Below are 20,480 nucleotides of genomic sequence, written 5' to 3'. Positions count from 1 at the left end.
GTATGAAAATCTCTTTTGTATTGTAATTTTTCTAAAGTCATATTAGTTTCTTCATGTTGGTATTATATATTTATAACTTCATGGTAAACCTCCGAAATTAAGCTTTCAAATCTCCCGGGTTAACTATCATTAGCACTTCTTCATATGCTGGACTTCCAGGGATTTGTGCAGACCGGCCTGTTAGCTCAGATGGTTAGAGCGTGGTGCTAATAACGCCAATGTCACAGGTTCGATCCCTGTACAGGCCAAGTTTAATTGTTTGAAAAAAGATTAATTTTTCTTGTGTCTCTTTTTTGACTGTTTATCACCTTGGATCAAACGCTGCTTGAAGGATTGGATGAATACATTTGATATAGTTGTAGAATTAATTATTATTCTGAAAGCTCCTGAAATATCTATTAATGGTTCTAAGTTCTAACGCCAAGTAACTAAATCTCTTATTTATTGCAATTTATTGAGGTCATTTTTGTTTTGTCTTGTTGATGAAATATAAAGATAGTATGAATGTAAACAGCTGAATATAAGCTTTCCAACTATCCTGGGTTAACAATCGGTAGAACTTCATCATATGCTATTTCTTCAATATTATGCTATGTATTTATTGAGCCTATTAGTTTAGTCTGTAGAGCATAAAGTTAAAAATGCCAAGAACATACTTTCAATCAGTCTCCAAGCCAATACTTGATGCTCCTGTAATGTTGAAAATAGATGTATTTTCTTCTGTATCATGTGTATCTCTATATTTCCTTTGAGGGGAAGCTGATAGAATGATTAAATGAATCAATTGCATATAGGTGATGAATTGTTATTTATTGCTAAAACACATGGAAAAAACATTAATGGTTCTAAGTTCTAACACTAAGTATGAAAATCTCTTTTGTATTGTAATTTTTCTAAAGTCATATTAGTTTCTTCATGTTGATAATTTATATTTATAACTTCATGGTACACCTCTGAAATTAAGTGTTCCAAATCTCCCGGGTTAACTATCATTAGCACTTCTTCATATGCTCGACTTCCAGGTATTTGTGCAAAATGGCCTGTTAGCTCAGATGGTTGTTATTTCTTGCTAAAACACATGGAAGAAACATTAATGGTTCTAAGTTCTAACACTAAGTATGAAAATCTCTTTTGTATTGTAATTTTTTAAAGTCATATTAGTTTCTTCATGTTGATATTATATAAGTATAACTTCATGGTAAACCTCTGAAATTAAGCTTTCCAAATCTCCCGGGTTAACTATCATTAGCACTTCTTCATATGCTGGACTTCCAGGAATTTGTGCAAAACGGCCTGTTAGCTCAGATGGTTAGAGCGTGGTGCTAATAACGCCAAGGTCACAGGTTCGATCCCTGTACAGGCCAAGTTTAATTGTTTGTAAAAAGATTAATTTTTCTTGTGTCTCATTTTTGACTGTTTATCACCATGGATCAAAAGCTACTTGAAGGATTGGATGAATACATTTGATATAGTTGTAGAATTAATTATTATTCTGAAAGCTCCTGGAATATCTATAATTGGTTCTAAGTTCTAACGCCAAGTAACTAAATCTCTTATTTATTGCAATTTATTGAGGTCATTTTTGTTTTGTCTTGTTGATGAAATATAAAGATAGTATGAATGTAAACAGCTGAATATAAGCTTTCCAACTATCCCGGGTTAACAATCAGTAGCACTTCATCATCTGCTATTTCTTCAATAGTATGCTATATATTTAGTGAGCCTATTAGTTTAGTCTTTAGAGCATAAAGTTAAAAATGCCAGGGACATACTTTCAATCAGTCTCCAAGCCAATACTTGATGCTCCTTTAATGTTGAAAATAGAAGTATTTTCTTCTGTATCATGTGTATCTCTATATTTCCTTTGAGGGGAAGCTGATAGAATGATTAGATGAATCAATTGCATATAGGTGATGAATTGTTATTTATTGCTAAAACACATGGAAAAAACATTAATGGCTCTAAGTTCTAACACTAAGTATGAAAATCTCTTTTGTATTGTAATTTTTCTAAAGTCATATTAGTTTCTTCATGTTGATAATATATATTTATAACTTCATGGTAAACCTCCGAAATTAAGCTTTCCAAATCTCCCGGGTTAACTATCATTAGCACTTCTTCATATGCTGGACGTCCAGGAACTTGTGCAAAATGGCCTGTTAGCTCAGATGGTTAGAGCGTGGTTCTAATAACGCCAAGGTCACAGGTTCGATCCCTGTAAAGGCCAAGTTTAATTGTTTGAAAAAAGATTAATTTTTCTTGTGTCTCATTTTTGACTGTTTATCACCTTGGATCAAATGCTGCTTGAAGGATTGGATGAATACATTTGATATAGTTGTAGAATTAATTATTATTCTGAAAGCTCCTGGAATATCTATTAATGGTTCTAAGTTCTAACGCCAAGTAACTAAATCTCTTATTTATTGAAATTTATTGAGGTCATTTTTGTTTTGTCTTGTTGATGAAATATAAAGATAGTATGAATGTAAACAGCTGAATATAAGCTTTTCAACTATCCCGGGTTAACAATCGGTAGCACTTCATCATCTGCTATTTCTTCAATAGTATGCTATATATTTATTGAGCCTCTTAGTTTAGTCTTTAGAGCATAAAGTTAACAATGCCAAGAACATACTTTCAATCAGTCTCTAAGCCAATACTTGATGCTCCTTTAATGTTGAAAATAGATGTATTTTCTTCAGTATCATTTGTATGTCTATATTTCCTTCGAGGGGAAGCTGACACAATGATTAGATGAATCAATTGCATATAGGTGATGAATTGTTATTTATTGCTAAAACACATGGAAAAAACATTAATGGCTCTAAGTTCTAACACTAAGTATGAAAATCTCTTTTGTATTGTAATTTTTCTAAAGTCATATTAGTTTCTTCATGTTGATATTATATATTTATAACTTCATGGTAAACCTCCGAAATTAAGCTTTCCAAATCTCCCGGGTTAACTATCATTAGCACTTCTTCATATGCTGGACTTCCAGGAATTTGTGCAGACCGGCCTGTTAGCTCAGATGGTTAGAGCGTGGTGCTAATAACGCCAAGGTCACAGGTTCGATACCTGTAAAGGCCAAGTTTAATTGTTTGAAAAAAGATTAATTTTTCTTGTGTCTCATTTTTGACTGTTTATCACCTTGGATCAAACGATGCTTGAAGGATTGGATGAATACATTTGATATAGTTGTAGAATTAATTATTATTCTGAAAGCTCCTGGAATATCTATTAATGGTTCTAAGTTCTAACACCAAGTAACTAAATCTCTTATTTATTGCAATTTATTGAGGTCATTTTTGTTTTGTCTTGTTGATGAAATATAAAAATAGTATGAATGTAAACAGCTGAATATAAGCTTTCCAACTATCCCGGGTTAACAATCAGTAGCACTTCATCATCTGCTATTTCTTCAATAGTATGCTATATATTTAGTGAGCCTATTAGTTTAGTCCTCAGAGCATAAAGTTAAAAATGCCAAGGACATACTTTCAATCCGTCTCCAAGCCAATACTTGATGCTCCTTTAATGTTGAAAATAGATGTATTTTCTTCTGTATCATGTGTATCTCTATATTTCCTTTGAGGGGAAGCTGATAGAATGATTAAATGAATCAATTGCATATAGGTGATGCATTGTTATTTATTGCTAAAACACATGGAAAAAACATTAATGGTTCTAAGTTCTAACACTAAGTATGAAAATCTCTTTTGTATTGTAAGTTTTTTTAAAGTCATATAAGTTTCTTCATGTTGATATTATATATTTATAACTTCATGGTAAACCTCTGAAGTTAAGCTTTCCAAATCTCCCGGGTTAACTATCATTAGCACTTCTTCATATGCTGGACTTCCAGTAATTTGTGCAAAATGGCCTGTTAGCTCAGATGGTTAGAGCGTGGTGCTAATAACGCCAAGGTCACAGGTTCGATCCATGTACAGGCCAAGTTTAATTGTTTGTAAAAAGATTAATTTTTCTTGTGTCTCATTTTTGACTGTTTATCACCTTGGATCAAATGCTGCTTGAAGGATTGGATGAATACATTTGATATAGTTGTAGAATTAATTATTATTCTGAAAGCTCCTGAAATATCTATTAATGGTTCTAAGTTCTAACGCCAAGTAACTAAATCTCTTATTTATTGCAATTTATTGAGGTCATTTTTGTTTTGTCTTGTTGATGAAATATAAAGATAGTATGAATGTAAACAGCTGAATATAAGCTTTCCAACTATCCCAGGTTAACAATCGGTAGCACTTCATCATCTGCTATTTCTTCAATAGTATGCTATGTATTTATTGAGCCTATTAGTTTAGTCTGGAGAGCATAAAGTTAAAAATGCCAAGGACATACTTTCAATCAGTCTCCAAGCCAATACTTGATGCTCCTTTAATGTTGAAAATAGCTGTATTTTCTTCTGTATCATGTGTATCTCTATATTTCCTTTGAGGGGAAGCTGATAGAATGATTAAATGAATCAATTGCATATAGGTGATGAATTGTTATTTATTGCTAAAACACACGGAAAAAACATTAATGGTTTTAAGTTCTAACACTAAGTATGAAAATCTCTTTTGTATTGTAATTTTTTTAAAGTCATATAAGTTTCTTCATGTTGATATTATATATTTATAACTTCATGGTAAACCTCTGAAGTTAAGCTTTCCAAATCTCCCGGGTTAACTATCATTAGCACTTCTTCATATGCTGGACTTCCAGTAATTTGTGCAAAATGGCCTGTTAGCTCAGATGGTTAGAGCGTGGTGCTAATAACACCAAGGTCACAGGTTCGATCCCTGTACAGGCCAAGTTTAATTGTTTGTAAAAAGATTAATTTTTCTTGTGTCTCATTTTTGACTGTTTATCACCTTGGATCAAATGCTGCTTGAAGGATTGGATGAATACATTTGATATAGTTGTAGAATTAATTATTGTTCTGAAAGCTCCTGAAATATCTATTAATGGTGACTCATTTTTGACTGTTTATCACCTTGGATCAAATGCTGCTTGAAGGATTGGATGAATACATTTGATATAGTTGTAGAATTAATTATTATTCTGAAAGCTCCTGAAATATCTATTAATGGTTCTAAGTTCTAACGCCAAGTAACTAAATCTCTTATTTATTGCAATTTATTGAGGTCATTTTTGTTTTGTCTTGTTGATGAAATATAAAGATAGTATGAATGTAAACAGCTGAATATTAGCTTTCCAACTATCCCGGGTTAACAATCGGTAGCACTTCATCATCTGCTATTTCTTCAATAGTATGCTATGTATTTATTGAGCCTATTAGTTTAGTCTGTAGAGCATAAAGTTAAAAATGCCAAGGACATACTTTCAATCCGTCTCCAAGCCAATACTTGATGCTCCTTTAATGTTGAAAATAGATGTATTTTCTTCTGTATCATGTGTATCTCTATATTTCCTTTGAGGGGAAGCTGATAGAATGATTAAATGAATCAATTGCATATAGGTGATGAATTGTTATTTATTGCTAAAACACATGGAAAAAACATTAATGGTTCTAAGTTCTAACACTAAGTATGAAAATCTCTTTTGTATTGTAATTTTTCTAAAGTCATATTAGTTTCTTCATGTTGATATTATATATTTATAACTTCATGGTAAACCTCCGAAATTAAGCTTTCCAAATCTCCCGGGTTAACTATCATTAGCACTTCTTCATATGCTGGACTTCCAGGAATTTGTGCAGACCGGCCTGTTAGCTCAGATGTTTAGAGCGTGGTGCTAATAACGCCAAGGTCACAGGTTCGATCCCTGTACAGGCCAAGTTTAATTGTTTGAAAAAAGATCAATTTTTCTTGTGTCTCATTTTTGACTGTTTATCACCTTGGATCAAACGATGCTTGAAGGATTGGATGAATACATTTGATATAGTTGTAGAATTAATTATTATTCTGAAAGCTCCTGGAATATCTATTAATGGTTCTAAGTTCTAACACCAAGTAACTAAATCTCTTATTTATTGCAATTTATTGAGGTCATTTTTGTTTTGTCTTGTTGATGAAATATAAAAATAGTATGAATGTAAACAGCTGAATATAAGCTTTCCAACTATCCCGGGTTAACAATCAGTAGCACTTCATCATCTGCTATTTCTTCAATAGTATGCTATATATTTAGTGAGCCTATTAGTTTAGTCTTCAGAGCATAAAGTTAAAAATGCCAAGGACATACTTTCAATCCGTCTCCAAGCCAATACTTGATGCTCCTTTAATGTTGAAAATAGATGTATTTTCTTCTGTATCATGTGTATCTCTATATTTCCTTTGAGGGGAAGCTGATAGAATGATTAAATGAATCAATAGCATATAGGTGATGAATTGTTATTTATTGCTAAAACACATGGAAAAAACATTAATGGTTCTAAGTTCTAACACTAAGTATGAAAATCTCTTTTGTATTGTAATTTTTTTAAAGTCATATAAGTTTCTTCATGTTGATATTATATATTTATAACTTCATGGTAAACCTCTGAAGTTAAGCTTTCCAAATCTCCCCTGTTAACTATCATTAGCACTTATTCATATGCTGAACTTCCAGTAATTTGTGTAAAATGGCCTGTTAGCTCAGATGGTTAGAGCGTGGTGCTAATAACGCCAAGGTCACAGGTTCGATCCCTGTACAGGCCAAGTTTAATTGTTTGTAAAAAGATAAATGTTTCTTGTGACTCATTTTTGACTGTTTATCACCTTGGATCAAATGCTGCTTGAAGGATTGGATGAATACATTTGATATAGTTGTAGAATTAATTATTATTCTGAAAGCTCCTGAAATATCTATTAATGGTTCTAAGTTCTAACGCCAAGTAACTAAATCTCTTATTTATTGCAATTTATTGAGGTCATTTTTGTTTTGTCTTGTTGATGAAATATAAAGATAGTATGAATGTAAACAGCTGAATATAAGCTTTCCATCTATCCCGGGTTAACAATCGGTAGCACTTCATCATCTGCTATTTCTTCAATAGTATGCTATGTATTTATTGAGCCTATTAGTTTAGTCTGTAGAGCATAAAGTTAAAAATGCCAAGGACATACTTTCAATCAGTCTCCAAGCCAATACTTGATGCTCCTTTAATGTTGAAAATAGATGTATTTTCTTCTGTATAATGTGTATGTCTATATTTCCTTCGAGGGGAAGCTGACACAATGATTAGATGAATCAATTGCATATAGGTGATGAATTGTTATTTATTGCTAAAACACATGGAAAAAACATTAATGGTTCTAAGTTCTAACACTAAGTATGAAAATCTCTTTTGTATTGTAATTTTTCTAAAGTCATATTAGTTTCTTCATGTTGATATTATATATTTATAACTTCATGGTAAACCTCCGAAATTAAGCTTTCCAAATCTCCCGGGTTAACTATCATTAGCACTTCTTCATATGCTGGACTTCCAGGAATTTGTGCAGACCGGCCTGTTAGCTCAGATGGTTAGAGCGTGGTGCTAATAACGCCAAGGTCACAGGTTCGATCCCTGTACAGGCCAAGTTTAATTGTTTGAAAAAAGATTAATTATTCTTGTGTCTCATTTTTGACTGTTTATCACCTTGGATCAAACGATGCTTGAAGGATTGGATGAATACATTTGATATAGTTGTAGAATTAATTATTATTCTGAAAGCTCCTGGAATATCTATTAATGGTTCTAAGTTCTAACACCAAGTAACTAAATCTCTTATTTATTGCAATTTATTGAGGTCATTTTTGTTTTGTCTTGTTGATGAAATATAAAAATAGTATGAATGTAAACAGCTGAATATAAGCTTTCCAACTATCCCGGGTTATCAATCAGTAGCACTTCATCATCTGCTATTTCTTCAATAGTATGCTATATATTTAGTGAGCCTATTAGTTTAGTCTTTAGAGCATAAAGTTAAAAATGCCAAGGACATACTTTCAATCCGTCTCCAAGCCAATACTTGATGCTCCTTTAATGTTGAAAATAGATGTATTTTCTTCTGTATCATGTGTATCTCTATATTTCCTTTGAGGGGAAGCTGATAGAATGATTAAATGAATCAATTGCATATAGGTGATGAATTGTTATTTATTGCTAAAACACATGGAAAAAACATTAATGGTTCTAAGTTCTAACACTAAGTATGAAAATCTCTTTTGTATTGTAATTTTTTTAAAGTCATATAAGTTTCTTCATGTTGAAATTATATATTTATAACTTCATGGTAAACCTCTGAAATTAAGCTTTCCAAATCTCCCGGGTTAACTATCCTTAGCACTTCTTCATATGCTGGACTTTCAGTAATTTGTGCAAAATGGCCTGTTAGCTCAGATGGTTAGAGCGTGGTGCTAATAACGCCAAGGTCACAGGTTCGATCTCTGTACAGGCCAAGTTTAATTGTTTGTAAAAAGATTAATTTTTCTTGTGTCTCATTTTTGACTGTTTATCACCTTGGATCAAACGCTGCTTGAAGGATTGGATGAATACATTTGATATAGTTGTAGAATTAATTATTATTCTGAAAGCTCCTGAAATATCTATTAATGGTTCTAAGTTCTAACGCCAAGTAACTAAATCTCTTATTTATTGCAATTTATTGAGGTCATTTTTGTTTTGTCTTGTTGATGAAATATAAAGATAGTATGAATGTAAACAGCTGAATATAAGCTTTCCAAATATCCCGGGTTAACAATCGGTAGCACTTCATCATCTGCTATTTCTTCAATAGTATGCTATGTATTTATTGAGCCTATTAGTTTAGTCTGGAGAGCATAAAGTTAAAAATGCCAAGGACATACTTTCAATCAGTCTCCAAGCCAATACTTGATGCTCCTTTAATGTTGAAAATAGATGTATTTTCTTCTGTATAATGTGTATGTCTATATTTCCTTTGAGGGGAAGCTAATAGAATGATTAGATCAATCAATTGCATATAGGTGATGAATTGTTATTTATTGCTAAAACACATGGAAAAAACATTAATGGTTCTAAGTTCTAACACTAAGTATGAAAATCTCTTTTGTATTGTAATTTTTCTAAAGTCATATTAGTTTCTTCATGTTGATAATTTATATTTATAACTTCATGGTACACCTCTGAAATTAAGCTTTCCAAATCTCCCGGGTTAACTATCATTAGCACTTCTTCATATGCTGGACTTCCAGGAATTAGTGCAAAACGGCCTGTTAGCTCAGATGGTTAGAGAGTGGTGCTAATAACGCCTAGGTCACAGGTTCGATCCCTGTACAGGCCAAGTTTAATTGTTTGTAAAAAGATTAATTTTTCTTGTGTCTCATTTTTGACTGTTTATCACCTTGGATCAAATGCTGCTTGAAGGATTGGATGAATACATTTGATATAGTTGTAGAATTAATTATTATTCTGAGAGCTCCTGGAATATCTATTAATGGTTCTAAGTTCTAACACCAAGTAACTAAATCTCTTATTTATTGCAATTTATTGAGGTCATTTTTGTTTTGTCTTGTTGATGAAATATAAAAATAGTATGAATGTAAACAGCTGAATATAAGCTTTCCAACTATCCCGGGTTAACAATCAGGTAGCACTTCATCATCTGCTATTTCTTCAATAGTATGCTATATATTTAGTGAGCCTATTAGTTTAGTCTTTAGAGCATAAAGTTAAAAATGCCAAGGACATACTTTCAATCCGTCTCCAAGCCAATACTTGATGCTCCTTTAATGTTGAAAATAGATGTATTTTCTTCTGTATCATGTGTATCTCTATATTTCCTTTGAGGGGAAGCTGATAGAATGATTAAATGAATCAATTGCATATAGGTGATGAATTGTTATTTATTGCTAAAACACATGGAAAAAACATTAATGGTTCTAAGTTCTAACACTAAGTATGAAAATCTCTTTTGTATTGAAATTTTTTTAAAGTCATATAAGTTTCTTCATGTTGAAATTATATATTTATAACTTCATGGTAAACCTCTGAAATAAAGCTTTCCAAATCTCCCGGGTTAACTATCATTAGCACTTCTTCATATGCTGGACTTCCAGTAATTTGTGCAAAATGGCCTGTTAGCTCAGATGGTTAGAGCGTGGTGCTAATAACGCCAAGGTCACAGGTTCGATCCCTGTACAGGCCAAGTTTAATTGTTTGTAAAAAGATTATTTTTCTTGTGTCTCATTTTTGACTGTTTATCACCTTGGATCAAACGCTGCTTGAAGGATTGGATGAATACATTTGATATAGTTGTAGAATTAATTATTATTCTGAAAGCTCCTGAAATATCTATTAATGGTTCTAAGTTCTAACGCCAAGTAACTAAATCTCTTATTTATTGCAATTTATTGAGGTCATTTTTGTTTTGTCTTGTTGATGAAATATAAAGATAGTATGAATGTAAACAGCTGAATATAAGCTTTCCAAATATCCCGGGTTAACAATCGGTAGCACTTCATCATCTGCTATTTCTTCAATAGTATGCTATGTATTTATTGAGCCTATTAGTTTAGTCTGGAGAGCATAAAGTTAAAAATGCCAAGGACATACTTTCAATCAGTCTCCAAGCCAATACTTGATGCTCCTTTAATGTTGAAAATAGATGTATTTTCTTCTGTATAATGTGTATGTCTATATTTCCTTTGAGGGGAAGCTAATAGAATGATTAGATCAATCAATTGCATATAGGTGATGAATTGTTATTTATTGCTAAAACACATGGAAAAAACATTAATGGTTCTAAGTTCTAACACTAAGTATGAAAATCTCTTTTGTATTGTAATTTTTCTAAAGTCATATTAGTTTCTTCATGTTGATAATTTATATTTATAACTTCATGGTACACCTCTGAAATTAAGCTTTCCAAATCTCCCGGGTTAACTATCATTAGCACTTCTTCATATGCTGGACTTCCAGGTATTTGTGCAAAACGGCCTGTTAGCTCAGATGGTTAGAGCGTGGTGCTAATAACGCCAAGGTCACAGGTTCGATCCCTGTACAGGCCAAGTTTAATTGTTTGTAAAAAGATAAATTTTTCTTGTGTCTCATTTTTGACTGTTTATCACCTTGGATCAAACGATGCTTAAAGGATTGGATGAATACTTTTGATATAGTTGTAGAATTAATTATTATTCTGAAAGCTCCTGGAATATCTATTAATGGTTCTAAGTTCTAACACCAAGTAACTAAATCTCTTATTTATTGCAATTTATTGAGGTCATTTTTGTTTTGTCTTGTTGATGAAATATAAAAATAGTATGAATGTAAACAGCTGAATATAAGCTTTCCAACTATCCCGGGTTAACAATCAGTAGCACTTCATCATCTGCTATTTCTTCAATAGTATGCTATATATTTATTGAGCCTATTAGTTTAGTCTTTAGAGCATAAAGTTAACAATGCCAAGAACATACTTTCAATCAGTCTCTAAGCCAATACTTGATGCTCCTTTAATGTTGAAAATAGATGTATTTTCTTCAGTATCATTTGTATGTCTATATTTCCTTCGAGGGGAAGCTGACACAATGATTAGATGAATCAATTGCATATAGGTGATGAATTGTTATTTATTGCTAAAACACATGGAAAAAACATTAATGGCTCTAAGTTCTAACACTAAGTATGAAAATCTCTTTTGTATTGTAATTTTTCTAAAGTCATATTAGTTTCTTCATGTTGATAATATATATTTATAACTTCATGGTAAACCTCCGAAATTAAGCTTTCCAAATCTCCCAGGTTAACTATCATTAGCACTTCTTCATATGCTGGACTTCCAGGAATTTGTGCAGACCGGCCTGTTAGCTCAGATGGTTAGAGCGTGGTGCTAATAACGCCGAGGTCACAGGTTCGATCCCTGTACACGCCAAGTTTAATTGTTTGAAAAAAGATTAATTTTTCTTGTGTCTCATTTTTGACTGTTTATGACCTTGGATCAAACGATGCTTGAAGGATTGGATGAATACATTTGATATAGTTGTAGAATTAATTATTATTCTGAAAGCTCCTGGAATATCTATTAATGGTTCTAAGTTCTAACACCAAGTAACTAAATCTCTTATTTATTGCAATTTATTGAGGTCATTTTTGTTTTGTCTTGTTGATGAAATATAAAAATAGTATGAATGTAAACAGCTGAATATAAGCTTTCCAACTATCCCGGGTTAACAATCAGTAGCACTTCATCATCTGCTATTTCTTCAATAGTATGCTATATATTTAGTGAGCCTATTAGTTTAGTCTTCAGAGCATAAAGTAAAAAATGCCAAGGACATACTTTCAATCCGTCTCCAAGCCAATACTTGATGCTCCTTTAATGTTGAAAATAGATGTATTTTCTTCTGTATCATGTGTATCTCTATATTTCCTTTGAGGGGAAGCTGATAGAATGATTAAATGAATCAATTGCATATAGGTGATGAATTGTTATTTATTGCTAAAACACATGGAAAAAACATTAATGGTTCTAAGTTCTAACACTAAGTATGAAAATATCTTTTGTATTGTAATTTTTTTAAAGTCATATAAGTTTCTTCATGTTGATATTATATATTTATAACTTCATGGTAAACCTCTGAAATTAAGCTTTCCAAATCTCCCGGGTTAACTATCATTAGCACTTCTTCATATGCTGGACTTCCAGTAATTTGTGCAAAATGGCCTGTTAGCTCAGATGGTTAGAGCGTGGTGCTAATAACGCCAAGGTCACAGGTTCGATCCCTGTACAGGCCAAGTTTAATTGTTTGTAAAAAGATAAATTTTTCTTGTGTCTTATTTTTGACTGTTTATCACCTTGGATCAAACGCTGCTTGAAGGATTGGATGAATACATTTGATATAGTTGTAGAATTAATTATTATTCTGAAAGCTCCTGAAATATCTATTAATGGTTCTAAGTTCTAACGCCAAGTAACTAAATCTCTTATTTATTGCAATTTATTGAGGTCATTTTTGTTTTGTCTTGTTGATGAAATATAAAGATAGTATGAATGTAAACAGCTGAATATAAGCTTTCCAACTATCCTGGGTTAACAATCGGTAGAATTTCATCATATGCTATTTCTTCAATAGTATGCTATGTATTTATTGAGCCTATTAGTTTAGTCTGTAGAGCATAAAGTTGAAAATGCCAAGGACATACTTTCAATCAGTCTCCAAGCCAATACTTGATGCTCCTTTAATGTTGAAAATAGATGTATTTTCTTCTGTATAATGTGTATGTCTATATTTCCTTTGAGGGGAAGCTGATAGAATGATTAGATGAATCAATTGCATATAGGTGATGAATTGTTATTTATTGCTAAAACACATGGAAAAAACATTAATGGTTCTAAGTTCTAACACTAAGTATGAACATCTCTTTTGTATTGTAATTTTTCTAAAGTCATATTAGTTTCTTCATGTTGATAATTTATATTTATAACTTCATGGTACACCTCTGAAATTAAGCTTTCCAAATCTCCCGGGTTCACTATCATTAGCACTTCTTCATATGCTGGACTTCCAGGAGTTTTTCAAAACGGCCTGTTAGCTCAGATGGTTAGAGCGTGGTGCTAATAACGCCAAGGTCACAGGTTCGATCCCTGTACAGGCCAAGTTTAATTGTTTGGTAAAAAGATTAATTTTTCTTGTGTCTCATTTTTGACTGTTTATCACCTTGGATCAAATGCTGCTTGAAGGATTGGATGAATACATTTGATATAGTTGTAGAATTAATTATTATTCTGAAAGCTCCTGGAATATCTATTAATGGTTCTAAGTTCTAACGCCAAGTAACTAAATCTCTTATTTATTGCAATTTATTGAGGTCATTTTTGTTTTGTCTTGTTGATGAAATATAAAAATAGTATGAATGTAAACAGCTGAATATAAGCTTTCCAACTATCCCGGGTTAACAATTAGTAGCACTTCATCATCGGCTATTTCTTCAATAGTATGCTATATATTTAGTGAGCCTATTAGTTTAGTCTTCAGAGCATAAAGTTAAAAATGCCAAGGACATACTTTCAATCCGTCTCCAAGCCAATACTTGATGCTCCTTTAATGTTGAAAATAGATGTATTTTCTTCTGTATCATGTGTATCTCTATATTTCCTTTGAGGGGAAGCTGATAGAATGATTAAATGAATCAATTGCATATAGGTGATGAATTGTTATTTATTGCTAAAACACATGGAAAAAACATTAATGGTTCTAAGTTCTAACACTAAGTATGAAAATCTCTTTTGTATTGTAATTTTTTTAAAGTCATATAAGTTTCTTCATGTTGATATTATATATTTATAACTTCATGGTAAACCTCTGAAGTTAAGCTTTCCAAATCTCCCGGGTTTACTATCATTAGCACTTCTTCATATGCTGGACTTCCAGTAATTTGTGCAAAATGGCCTGTTAGCTCAGATGGTTAGAGCGTGGTGCTAATAACGCCAAGGTCACAGGTTCGATCCCTGTACAGGCCAAGTTTAATTGTTTGTAAAAAGATAAATGTTTCTTGTGTCTCATTTTTGACTGTTTATCACCTTGGATCAAATGCTGCTTGAAGGATTGGATGAATACATTTGATATAGTTGTAGAATTAATTATTATTCTGAAAGCTCCTGAAATATCTATTAATGGTTCTAAGTTCTAACGCCAAGTAACTAAATCTCTTATTTATTGCAATTTATTGAGGTCATTTTTGTTTTGTCTTGTTGTTGAAATATAAAGATAGTATGAATGTAAACAGCTGAATATAAGCTTTCCAACTATCCCGGGTTAACAATCGGTAGCATTTCATCATCTGCTATTTCTTCAATAGTATGCTATGTATTTATTGAGCCTATTAGTTTAGTCTGTAGAGCATAAAGTTAAAAATGCCAAAGACATACTTTCAATCAGTCTCCAAGCCAATACTTGATGCTTCTTTAATGTTGAAAATAGATGTATTTTCTTCTGTATAATGTGTATGTCTATATTTCCTTTGAGGGGAAGCTGATAGAATGTTTAGATGAATCAATTGCATATAGGTGATGAATTGTTATTTATTGCTAAAACACATGGAAAAAACATTAATGGTTCTAAGTTCTAACACTAAGTATGAAAATCTCTTTTGTATTGTAATTTTTCTAAAGTCATATTAGTTTCTTCATGTTGATAATTTATATTCATAACTTCATGGTACACCTCTGAAATTAAGCTTTCCAAATCTCCCGGGTTAACTATCATTAGCACTTCTTCATATGATGGACTTCCAGGAATTTGTGCAAAATGGCCTGTTAGCTCAGATGGTTAGAGCGTGGTGCTAATAACGCCAAGGTCACAGGTCCGATCCCTGTACAGGCCAAGTTTAATTGTTTGTAAAATATACATTTTTCTTGTGTCTCATTTTTGACTGTTTATCACCTTGGATCAAAAGCTACTTGAAGGATTGGATGAATACATTTGATATAGTTGTAGAATTAATTATCATTCTGAAAACTCCTGGAATATCTATAATTGGTTCTAAGTTCTAACGCCAAGTAACTAAATCTCTTATTTATTGCAATTTATTGAGGTCATTTTTGTTTTGTCTTGTTGATGAAATATAAAGATAATATGAATGTAAACAGCTGAATATAAGCTTTCCAACTATCCCGGGTTAACAATCAGTAGCACTTCATCATCTGCTATTTCTTCAATAGTATGCTATATATTTAGTGAGCCTATTAGTTTAGTCTTTAGAGCATAAAGTTAAAAATGCCAAGGACATACTTTCAATCAGTCTCCAAGCCAATAAGTGATGCTCCTTTAATGTTGAAAATAGATGTATTTTCTTCTGTATAATGTGTATGTCTATATTTCCTTTGAGGGGAAGCTGATAGAATGATTAGATGAATCAATTGCATATAGGTGATGAATTGTTATTTATTGCTAAAACACATGGAAAAAACATTAATGGTTCTAAGTTCTAACACTAAGTATGAAAATCTCTTTTGTATTGTAATTTTTCTAAAGTCATATTAGTTTCTTCATGTTGATAATTTATATTCATAACTTCATGGTACACCTCTGAAATTAAGCTTTCCAAATCTCCCGGGTTAACTATCATTAGCACTTCTTCATATGCTGGACTTCCAGGAATTTGTGCAAAACGGCCTGTTAGCTCAGATGGTTAGAGCGTGGTGCTAATAACGCCAAGGTCACAGGTCCGATCCCTGTACAGGCCAAGTTTAATTGTTTGTAAAAAGATTAATTTTTCTTGTGTCTCATTTTTGACTGTTTATCACCTTGGATCAAACGCTGCTTGAAGGATTGGATGAATGCATTTGATATAGTTGTAGAATTAATTATTATTCTGAAAGCTCCTGGAATACCTATTAATGGTTCTAAGTTCTAACGCCAAGTAACTAAATCTCTTATTTATTGCAATTTATTGAGGTCATTTTTGTTTTGTCTTGTTGATGAAATATAAATATAGTATGAATGTAAACAGCTGAATATAAGCTTTCCAACTATCCCGGGTTAACAATCGGTAGCACTTCATCATCTGCTATTTCTTCAATAGTATGCTATATATTTATTGAGCCTATTAGTTTAGTCTTTAGAGCATAAAGTTAACAATGCCAAGAACATACTTTCAATCAGTCTCTAATCCAATACTTGATGCTCCTTTAATGTTGAAAATAGATGTATTTTCTTCAGTATCATTTGTATGTCTATATTTCCTTCGAGGGGAAGCTGACACAATGATTAGATGAATCAATTGCATATAGGTGATGAATTGTTATTTATTGCTAAAACACATGGAAAAAACATTAATGGCTCTAAGTTTTAACACTAAGTATGAAAATCTCTTTTGTATTGTAATTTTTCTAAAGTCATATTAGTTTCTTCATGTTGATATTATATATTTATAACTTCACGGTAAACCTCCGAAATTAAGCTTTCCAAATCTCCCAGGTTAACTATCATTAGCACTTCTTCATATGCTGGACTTCCAGGAATTTGTGCAGACCGGCCTGTTAGCTCAGATGGTTAGAGCGTGGTGCTAATAACGCCAAGGTCACAGGTTCGATCCCTGTACAGGCCAAGTTTAATTGTTTGTAAAAAGATTAATTTTTCTTGTGTCTCATTTTTGACTGTTTATCACCTTGGATCAAACGCTGCTTGATTAATTGGATGAATACATTTGATATAGTTGTAGAATTAATTATTATTCTGAAAGCTCCTGAAATATCTATTAATGGTTCTAAGTTCTAACGCCAAGTAACTAAATCTCTTATTTATTGCAATTTATTGAGGTCATTTTTGTTTTGTCTTGTTGATGAAATATAAAGATAGTATGAATGTAAACAGCTGAATATAAGCTTTCCAAATATCCCGGGTTAACAATCGGTAGCACTTCATCATCTGCTATTTCTTCAATAGTATGCTATGTATTTATTGAGCCTATTAGTTTAGTCTGTAGAGCATAAAGTTAAAAATGCCAAGGACATACTTTCAATCAGTCTCCAAGCCAATACTTGATGCTCCTTTAATGTTGAAAATAGATGTATTTTCTTCTGTATAATGTGTATGTCTATATTTCCTTTGAGGGAAAGCTAATAGAATGATTAGATCAATAAATTGCATATAGGTGATGAATTGTTATTTATTGCTAAAACACATGGAAAAAACATTAATGGTTCTAAGTTCTAACACTAAGTATGAAAATCTCTTTTGTATTGTAATTTTTCTAAAGTCATATTAGTTTCTTCATGTTGATAATTTATATTTATAACTTCATGGTACACCTCTGAAATTAAGCTTTCCAAATCTCCTGGGTTAACTATCATTAGCACTTCTTCATATGCTGGACTTCCAGCAATTTTTGCAAAACGGCGTGCTAGCTCAATTGGTTAGAGTGTGGTGCTAATAACGCCAAGGTCACAGGTCCGATCCCTGTACAGGCCAAGTTTAATTGTTTGTAAACAGATTAATTTTTCTTGTGTCTCATTTTTGACTGTTTATCACCTTGGATCAAACGCTGCTTGAAGGATTGGATGAATGCATTTGATATAGTTGTAGAATTAAATATTATTCTGAAAGCTCCTGGAATATCTATTAATGGTTCTAAGTTCTAACGCCAAGTAACTAAATTTCTTATTTATTGCAATTTATTGAGGTCATTTTTGTTTTGTCTTGTTGATGAAATATAAATATAGTATGAATGTAAACAGCTGAATATAAGCTTTCCAACTATCCCGGGTTAACAATCGGTAGCAATTCATCATCTGCTATTTCTTCAATAGTATGCTATATATTTATTGAGCCTATTAGTTTAGTCTTTAGAGCATAAAGTTAACAATGCCAAGAACATACTTTCAATCAGTCTCTAATCCAATACTTGATGCTCCTTTAATGTTGAAAATAGATGTATTTTCTTCAGTATCATTTGTATGTCTATATTTCCTTCGAGGGGAAGCTGACACAATGATTAGATGAATCAATTGCATATAGGTGATGAATTGTTATTTATTGCTAAAACACATGGAAAAAACATTATTGGCTCTAAGTTTTAACACTAAGTATGAAAATCTCTTTTGTATTGTAATTTTTCTAAAGTCATATTAGTTTCTTCATGTTGATATTATATATTTATAACTTCACGGTAAACCTCCGAAATTAAGCTTTCCAAATCTCCCAGGTTAACTATCATTAGCACTTCTTCATATGCTGGACTTCCAGGAATTTGTGCAGACCGGCCTGTTAGCTCAGATGGTTAGAGCGTGGTGCTAATAACGCCAAGGTCACAGGTTCGATCCCTGTACAGGCCAAGTTTAATTGTTTGTAAAAAGATTAATTTTTCTTGTGTCTCATTTTTGACTGTTTATCACCTTGGATCAAACGCTGCTTGATTAATTGGATGAATACATTTGATATAGTTGTAGAATTAATTATTATTCTGAAAGCTCCTGAAATATCTATTAATGGTTCTGAGTTCTAACGCCAAGTAATTAAATCTCTTATTTATTGCAATTTATTGAGGTCATTTTTGTTTTGTCTTGTTGATGAAATATAAAGATAGTATGAATGTAAACAGCTGAATATAAGCTTTCCAAATATCCCGGGTTAACAATCGGTAGCACTTCATCATCTGCTATTTCTTCAATAGTATGCTATGTATTTATTGAGCCTATTAGTTTAGTCTGTAGAGCATAAAGTTAAAAATGCCAAGGACATACTTTCAATCAGTCTCCAAGCCAATACTTGATGCTCCTTTAATGTTGAAAATAGATGTATTTTCTTCTGTATAATGTGTATGTCTATATTTCCTTTGAGGGAAAGCTAATAGAATGATTAGATCAATCAATTGCATATAGGTGATGAATTGTTATTTATTGCTAAAACACATGGAAAAAACATTAATGGTTCTAAGTTCTAACACTAAGTATGAAAATCTCTTTTGTATTGTAATTTTTCTAAAGTCATATTAGTTTCTTCATGTTGATAATTTATATTTATAACTTCATGGTACACCTCTGAAATTAAGCTTTCCAAATCTCCCGGGTTAACTATCATTAGCACTTCTTCATATGCTGGACTTCCAGCAATTTTTGCAAAACGGCGTGCTAGCTCAATTGGTTAGAGTGTGGTGCTAATAACGCCAAGGTCACAGGTCCGATCCCTGTACAGGCCAAGTTTAATTGTTTGTAAACAGATTAATTTTTCTTGTGTCTCATTTTTGACTGTTTATCACCTTGGATCAAACGCTGCTTGAAGGATTGGATGAATGCATTTGATATAGTTGTAGAATTAAATATTATTCTGAAAGCTCCTGGAATATCTATTAATGGTTCTAAGTTCTAACGCCAAGTAACTAAATTTCTTATTTATTGCAATTTATTGAGGTCATTTTTGTTTTGTCTTGTTGATGAAATATAAATATAGTATGAATGTAAACAGCTGAATATAAGCTTTCCAACTATCCCAGGTTAACAATCGGTAGCACTTCATCATCTGCTATTTCTTCAATAGTATGCTATATATTTATTGAGCCTATTAGTTTAGTCTTTAGAGCATAAAGTTAACAATGCCAAGAACATACTTTCAATCAGTCTCTAAGCCAATACTTGATGCTCCTTTAATGTTGAAAATAGATGTATTTTCTTCTGTATCATGTGTATCCCTATATTTCCTTTGAGGGGAAGCTGATAGAATGATTAAATGAATCAATTGCATATAGGTGATGAATTGTTATTTATTGCTAAAACACATGGAAAAAACATTAATGGTTCTAAGTTCTAACACTAAGTATGAAAATCTCTTTTGTATTGTAATTTTTTTAAAGTCATATAAGTTTCTTCATGTTGATATTATATATTTATAACTTCATGGTAAACCTCTGAAGTTAAGCTTTCCAAATCTCCCGGGTTAACTATCATTAGCACTTCTTCATATGCTGGACTTCCAGTAATTTGTGCAAAATGGCCTGTTAGCTCAGATGGTTAGAGCGTGGTGCTAATAACGCCAAGGTCACAGGTTCGATCCCTGTACAGGCCAAGTTTATT

At 32.0% G+C, this 20,480-nt stretch overlaps 11 non-coding genes across 11 annotated transcripts; all 11 read left to right on the top strand.

Moving 5' to 3' along the window:
- Nucleotides 1-1,290: 1,290 nt before the first annotated feature.
- TRNAI-AAU (transfer RNA isoleucine (anticodon AAU)) lies at nt 1,291-1,364 on the top strand. The gene has a single exon. It is a non-coding gene; the product is annotated as a tRNA-Ile (tRNA).
- Nucleotides 1,365-6,591: 5,227 nt separating this feature from the next.
- Nucleotides 6,592-6,665, top strand: TRNAI-AAU (transfer RNA isoleucine (anticodon AAU)). The gene has a single exon. It is a non-coding gene; the product is annotated as a tRNA-Ile (tRNA).
- A 789-nt stretch (nt 6,666-7,454) lies between these two features.
- On the top strand, nt 7,455-7,528 carry TRNAI-AAU (transfer RNA isoleucine (anticodon AAU)). Its single transcript has one exon. It is a non-coding gene; the product is annotated as a tRNA-Ile (tRNA).
- A 2,516-nt stretch (nt 7,529-10,044) lies between these two features.
- Nucleotides 10,045-10,118, top strand: TRNAI-AAU (transfer RNA isoleucine (anticodon AAU)). Its single transcript has one exon. It is a non-coding gene; the product is annotated as a tRNA-Ile (tRNA).
- Nucleotides 10,119-10,906: 788 nt separating this feature from the next.
- On the top strand, nt 10,907-10,980 carry TRNAI-AAU (transfer RNA isoleucine (anticodon AAU)). The gene has a single exon. It is a non-coding gene; the product is annotated as a tRNA-Ile (tRNA).
- A 1,652-nt stretch (nt 10,981-12,632) lies between these two features.
- On the top strand, nt 12,633-12,706 carry TRNAI-AAU (transfer RNA isoleucine (anticodon AAU)). The gene has a single exon. It is a non-coding gene; the product is annotated as a tRNA-Ile (tRNA).
- A 788-nt stretch (nt 12,707-13,494) lies between these two features.
- Nucleotides 13,495-13,568, top strand: TRNAI-AAU (transfer RNA isoleucine (anticodon AAU)). The gene has a single exon. It is a non-coding gene; the product is annotated as a tRNA-Ile (tRNA).
- Nucleotides 13,569-14,358: 790 nt separating this feature from the next.
- On the top strand, nt 14,359-14,432 carry TRNAI-AAU (transfer RNA isoleucine (anticodon AAU)). The gene has a single exon. It is a non-coding gene; the product is annotated as a tRNA-Ile (tRNA).
- A 2,514-nt stretch (nt 14,433-16,946) lies between these two features.
- Nucleotides 16,947-17,020, top strand: TRNAI-AAU (transfer RNA isoleucine (anticodon AAU)). Its single transcript has one exon. It is a non-coding gene; the product is annotated as a tRNA-Ile (tRNA).
- Nucleotides 17,021-18,672: 1,652 nt separating this feature from the next.
- TRNAI-AAU (transfer RNA isoleucine (anticodon AAU)) lies at nt 18,673-18,746 on the top strand. The gene has a single exon. It is a non-coding gene; the product is annotated as a tRNA-Ile (tRNA).
- A 1,652-nt stretch (nt 18,747-20,398) lies between these two features.
- Nucleotides 20,399-20,472, top strand: TRNAI-AAU (transfer RNA isoleucine (anticodon AAU)). The gene has a single exon. It is a non-coding gene; the product is annotated as a tRNA-Ile (tRNA).
- The last annotated feature ends 8 nt before the right edge of the window (nt 20,473-20,480 follow it).

This window comes from Lissotriton vulgaris, chromosome 4_1 (assembly GCF_964263255.1).
Source record: "Lissotriton vulgaris chromosome 4_1, aLisVul1.2, whole genome shotgun sequence".
Lineage (NCBI taxonomy): Eukaryota > Metazoa > Chordata > Amphibia > Caudata > Salamandridae > Lissotriton > Lissotriton vulgaris.
The sequence above is the reverse complement of the archived record's forward strand: the minus strand, read 5'-3'. Positions and strand labels throughout refer to the sequence as shown.